The sequence below is a fragment of the Ambystoma mexicanum genome, chromosome 1p (assembly GCF_040938575.1).
Source record: "Ambystoma mexicanum isolate Mex_15411 chromosome 1p, UKY_AmexF1_1, whole genome shotgun sequence".
NCBI classification, from domain to species: Eukaryota; Metazoa; Chordata; class Amphibia; order Caudata; family Ambystomatidae; genus Ambystoma; species Ambystoma mexicanum.
In genome coordinates, this window is record NC_090921.1 from 129,674,148 (window position 1) to 129,680,647 (window position 6,500).

Consider the following 6,500-nt stretch of genomic DNA (forward strand, 5'->3'; position numbering starts at 1 on the left):
TATGCCAAAAAAAGAGGGGCGGTAGCAAGTTAGAGGCAGGTACTACACTTCAATCCTGAGTGCTGATATTGTTCTAGGTGGTCTGTGGCATTGACACTCGTCTATGGATTCTGTCTAGAGACTCTAGAAGGGAATACCTCAAAAGGCATATTAGATGACAGCGCTGGGTTACTGTCAGAGCCGCAGGCAGAGCACAGCATGTGATGGAGCTGAAGATGAAGCAGGCAGTGCAATGAGCTTCGAGCTGCTCCCCAAGGTTCTTTTGGTTGAGATGGTGTTGCAGGCTTGTAGTTTGAAGGTGATCGTAAATTGAAAGGTTGAGAAAGGGGGAGGTTTTCTGAGGAGTCCCATTTGAATTTTATAACCCGATTGCACCTTGATTGGTTGTTACTGTTCTGGGTTCTATTTTATGATTGTGGGGTGGTGTCAGGGTCTTGTGTGTGATGGGGGGGTCTGACCTGCGTCCCAATCGCCAAGCTGCTCCTTATTTAAGTGTTGCACAGGTCAGTGAGTCTGACCAGAATGGGTGAGTCTCTCATCCTGTTTGTGAAGGCGGTGCTCTGATCCGTCTGTGTCTCCAGATTTGTGATGGCTCCTATGTTGTTAAAATCCAAGTGATCAATTCCTTTGGAGATGCAGGACTATGATGCTTTTCTGCATAGTTCTGGAGGGTCTTACAGCCTCAACGTAGGGCTGGATAGAGGTTCAAAACCCTGCCTGGTCCAGCATGTAGAGGGTGTTATGCTACTTTGTTGCGATCTAGTGAATAGCCAGTTTTAGAGAGATTTTCTGAAGACTAGGCAAACAACTGTGCAGAGTGGCACAAGTTGATAGGAAAGAGGAGGGTCTTGAAAGTATTACATCCAAACTTCTGAAGGATAGCCACTGGTATCTCAACAAAGGATCATATCTTGGAGACCAGGAGGCAGGTTCACTGGCTTCCCGTTAAAGAGCGAATTGTTTTCAAAACCCTCTCCATCACGCACTAATGTGTCCACAATTTGCCCCCCGACCTTGTCCAATGAATAGCCAAATCTACTTCAGCCAGACCTACTAGATTGGCCTACACCAATAGGATCTCTATTCCTACAACTCGGAGAGCCCATGTAGGTGGTACTAGTTTCCCCACCATGGCCGCTTTGCACTGGAACTCTCTACCCAGTCACATTAGGAAGATAGATCTATCAAAACGATGTGATTTGTATGACACAGCATCTCTGGTCTCTCCTTACGTCTCGCCCTATATGGCTTGATTTTAGCATTAGCAAGTTTGAAACTATAATGCATTAGATCTAAAAATGTAACCAACTATATGTATGTTTTGTCTAACCAATGAACCTCTTGTAACTAAGACATTTTTTTGTTGGGCTGCCTTCAATGTAACCCTGAATTAAGCCTAGTCACATTTCCAATTAATAGCGCCTCGATGCCTTTGGGCTGCAGTGCGCTAAACAAATCCAAATAAATAAATAAAATAAAATAAATAAATGGCAACATCCACTGGCAGATTTCAAGTGTGTGACAGGAAATCCTTGGTTTGAAAAAAATTGCCCACGCAGTCCCTGCACTGGCTCCGGACAAGGATCGAAGGGCCAGCTTTGAAATGTTAGGCTTGACTAACTCCAAGGGTATACGCAGGAAGGAAAAATTACTCCATCAGTCAAGCAAAAACATTTAGGAGGTTACGTTTTTGGTTGGTTATCTGCATGAAAAAGAAATTCAACGAATATAGAAATTACATTAGAGGTGGGTGATGTGAGACGTCAGCGGGAATAGAGGGATAGAGAGGGCGAGAAGAGTGAGGTGTAACTTAGACTTTCTGTACCTCTTCTGTCCTGCAGTAAACCTCATTTTATTGGTTGCAGCTAGGAATGGGGCAATTCCATTCCAATAATCTAACCTGTTCAGCGTTTTATGTCTTGTTAGCCAGGCCCTTATACGGGAGGATAGCTCAGGTGCACCGTGCTCGCCTTGGACGCAAGACGACACGGAGCAACACAGGTTTGATCCCAGAGTCCGCGCTTAGAAACCTCTGGGTATTAAGGGCGTTATAAATAACCTATCACATCATATCATACCCCCAGACTACCATTAAAGGTTTGTAGTCATGAATCAGTGGGGGCAGGGTGCGGTCGACTGGAGCAACTTTATGTCACGTAGACACCTTTTTTACAGTCCCCTTTTAGCCCTGGAAATATCCCAACAGTCTGGGGGATTCGTATTGGGGGCACAGGACTAACCCACTGCTGCTTCTTTGCACGATATATAATTATACATGCAGAAAGAAAGCGGAGTTGTGCCAATAAGGCCTTAGATGAACAAGTTACTGCTTTCTGCACACTTAATTCGGTATGCAGCTTGTTGATATGCACGATGTGCAAACAAGCAATATTTAATGAGAAGACACCACTCTTAGAGAGGCCACAGGCTTTTAACTAAACAGAAATCATCCCCGACTAGCTTGAAATAATATATACTTAGTTTGAGGTGGTGTTTAGCAGAACAGACATCACTCCCTGACGAGCTTCAAATAATATGCAGTCAAAACAGACTGTTTAAGAGAACAGCTATCACTCATAGAATTGATAGTCAAAGATAGTCAGTTTAACGGAAGGAGTATCACCCAAAAGCGCAGAATAAAGGGGGGCTGGGGTAGCTACCACCTTATTTCTTCAGCAATGATCGCAAGAACCTCACTTTGAAATAGTATCGTTATTAGTCGTGTAGTGAATATTTTATAGAATCTTGAATGGGCATTCCTTTATTTTGAACTGTTGTACTATTGCCGTTTGGACTGCTACAGTCTCACATTCACACCCCTCTTCAGAGTATAGCGTGCCATCGGCCAACATTACCACAAAAGTCGAAGGAGGTACAGCTCTTGACTGTGCCAGTTTCATTGTTATGATTGGGATCACTTTGCAGGGATTAAACGTTGAATTGAGAAGCCATTAGCCAGCCATTAAAAAAGTCACTTGTCACCTCAATTCTATGCATACACGATGCACAAAATGTCTCTCTCGCCAAAAGTCAAATATCACTAGCCAAATGGCCACTGGCGATGGCACATTTTGTGCCCAGACTATTGTTTTGTAGAAGCCCGAGGGCCGAGTAGGCAGTTTAGCCACTACCCATCCTTGCACTCCAGAGGGGCAGTAGTCATTTTGTCACATTCTTTTATCTTGGAACCACTGCACTGTTGCTAGCGTAGTATCTGTGCCATCTCACAATCCTCCTGAAGAGTATAGCCTACTCTCAGCCCATGTTACTAAATGAGGTGAAGCAGGTATACCTGCGAGGAGGTGCCCATTTCACTAAGAGGTATACCTGCGAGGATGTGCCCATTTCACTAAACGAGGTACACCTGCGAGGATGTGCCCATTTCACTGTTACAAATGGGATCACTGTTGGTTTAGTAGTAGTGTGGGCAGAGTAGGCCCTTTAGCCACTACTCACCCCTGTACTCCTGCAAACAACAGTCAGTCTGGCATCCCCCCCCACCCAACCCCAGCCTCTCCCGGGATTATGTTAATGCCTTTTGAAATCTGAAGATTTCTAGGGTTTTCCTGAATTTCAGGTGGCCTGCCCACCCTTGAGTTGTAATGGAATATAGTTCTGTGATGTAAAATATATCACACACCCACATTTATGTTCACGCTGTACATACTTTTCCCTAACCGCCCCAACCCCCCCATTTACTATCCCCCCCTACGCAACATGTACATTATCAAAAATACTAACTAGTTACTATATGTAAGGCACCCTAATGGTGGCTCCTGCAATGTAGGAGTTCTGGCCCAAACATAACACCTGTGCAAAAAATAAACAAAAAAAAAGTATAAGACACTAGGGAACCAACACCCGACAGGCTACTGCTCACTTCAGCTTTCTTTGAAAGGGAGAGCTTGATCAGGATAGCTGGAACGAAGGAAGCATTTTCCCAAAATAATGTTACATGCACTGGTCCACCATTGATCATGCTATGTTAAGTCCATCTTATAAGTTAGAACATGGTGCCGAAAAAAACAGGCAAAGTTCCCTGAAAAGCATCCCTAGAAAAACCTGCATTCACCAAACTCGAAAACCCTTCCAACACTGCGATATGAACCGCCCAAGGAATGTGCTACAACACCCTACTTCGGACCAGCAACCAAAGTGTGGCGTCATCAGCTCAGGAATATTTTAGCACCTCCTTTAATCATCATACCATAACCTCCTTGGCACACTGTTCTATTATTTTCACCTCCAAGGCAGTCAGGTGGCACTATGCTGATGGCCACACACCACAGAAAATGTGCAGCAACTTTAGATTGAAACCTCCCTCTGTAACATCAGATAAAAAAAACAAAAACAAGAATAAAATGATGGTTGGTAGTGCCAAAGAAACAGTAGCAGACTACTTGTCCAAGAGCAAACTGGGGGAAAGGACTAGCACCCATTAATAATTGTGTGTACAGGTTCCACCGATATCCAGACACCAAACCGTTTCATAGCTCTTCCTTCTGCATACTTTTCTGAAAACATTTCCAATTCGACTTGACTAGTGCCGTGAAGTAGTAGTTGAATGACAAATGCCGATGGGTCAGTCATAGTATTGAGCCCTACATTACACCCGTGCCTCAGCTGCCCACCATTGACTTTGCAGTTACTTGGCATTTACAAAAGTGAACCTTGGCCAGAAAACTATCGAAGCACTCCGATTTGAAGCACTCCACCTGTGTATAAGCGCTGTATAAATAAACAATGCATAAATAAATTGCACACCACCAACTACCGCAAACAATCTGCAGTTTCACACAGACTGCAGAACTAGTCCAACATACTCCATTGTAGGCTTTTCTCCCCCGACATCCTCCTTACACCAAGCTACATGTATTGACGACTTCGTCATCGTCACACAGATGCCATCCTTGCCTTCTAATTCAGCCAGCTTTCCAAAGTTATTCCTCATCGCTATCAATTGGCTGTCACTCATATGGTACCACCAGTCCCCACGAAATCTGGACTGCTGTCAAAAAAGTACCCATCCTCCACAGCCCCCAGACCCCAACCCCAGTTACCACTTACCTAAGTAACACCCAAGTCTTTACCTATTCTCACACAACAGGTACCCTTCCCCATGCATATATCCCCACATCCGCCACTCAATTTGCGAATTCAATTTCAACAACTCCATATCGACCTGTTTGTTTATTTTATTTATATAACGTGCCTGGCCCAGGGGTATATGGGCGCTTTTCATATAGGGTTACATATACAGGGCATGCAGATAAGGCGGAACATATGGTACATTCTTCATTGCAAGGAGAAAAAGGCAAGGAACATATAAGGTGTACACATGAAGATGGGCAAAACACAGAATATTGCAGAGGATAGTAGGTGCTGTGTGATGCGATAAGAGTAAAGAGTACCTGCTCCATCCAACACTCTTTGGATGTCCCTTGGCAGCTTTATGCAACATATAAACAGTGCAATTCCCTCTGTACGCCCCCCTCACACAGATTCATACCACCCACTGCTCCCTGAAACCTCCCTGTAATGTAAACACCTATACGTCACCATCTAAATCCAATCACTTATAAACAGTCACCACCCTCCCCATTTCCACCCCAATGCTAGATATATTCTCATGCCCTACCCGCCCCAAAGCCTGCATCTAACACCAGCCCAGAAAGCACCTCCATCCTAATCTCCGTCTCCACATTCACCCACCGCCCCTATACCCAGCAGGTTCATACATTCCCCCCATCCACCACCTTACAGTTCCCCTCTGATGTCACCCGCCACTCACTCGCTCACTCACTCTTATGACGCGCCATATGTAGCTTCGCCACCGATTGGCACCGTTAACATGATATGAACTGTCATCCCCAGGTTCACTCTCCTCTCCCACTATATTCACCCCTCTTGTCTCCCGCCTCACCCAGTCTTGGATCCACATCACATCTCCCAGTGGGCTCCGCCTGTCTGAGTGTGAAGAGGTGCTCCGGGCTGGTGGGAGGCCTGCACTGAGGGGTGGGGGGGGCGCTGCCGGTTGAGGTGTCAGCCGCCCGCCGTCCGAGCTTCTTCGCACTGACTGACAGCAGCGCCGTCCTGCTAAGGAACCACTCCCGCCTTCTCTCTGACCGGACGTGGCGTGTGGATCTTCCAGGGCAGCCTGGGTCACGTAGTCTTTCTGCTTCTCGAAGCTACGAAGGTAGCTCAGGACGGGGCTGAGCAACACGAAAGTGGCATCTATTGCGCTTGGGAATATGGGGATTGTAGTCTTTCAGGTATGTTTTCCGTCTCTGAAACTACTACCCTGTCTACCGCATTTCGACAGTCGTTTGCGCATGCGCGGGTGCTAACGCGAGAAACTGCAGCCATATCAGGTGCTGTGCTCAAGTGTTGAGGGGTGTGGCGAGGGCTGCCTCATCCTAGCATGATCATTATTATTCAAATAGCATCTGTTCTAACAGAGTATCAAGATTATTGGAGTCTTGGGTCTTGAGTTGCTTCGT

General features: G+C 45.8%; 1 protein-coding gene across 3 annotated transcripts in view; it reads right to left on the reverse strand.

The window, feature by feature from the left end:
- Nucleotides 1–6,188, reverse strand: part of LOC138567068 (polyamine-transporting ATPase 13A3-like) — a 656,189-nt gene extending 650,001 nt beyond the window's left edge. For 2 of the 3 annotated variants that reach the window (XM_069644931.1, XM_069644921.1), the window contains exon 1: nucleotides 5,924–6,188. The gene's annotated coding sequence lies outside the window, so the exon portion shown is untranslated. The remainder of the gene's footprint in view (nucleotides 1–5,923) is intronic. The other variant, XM_069644914.1, reaches the window with a different exon arrangement.
- Between the last annotated feature and the right edge of the window lie 312 nt (nucleotides 6,189–6,500).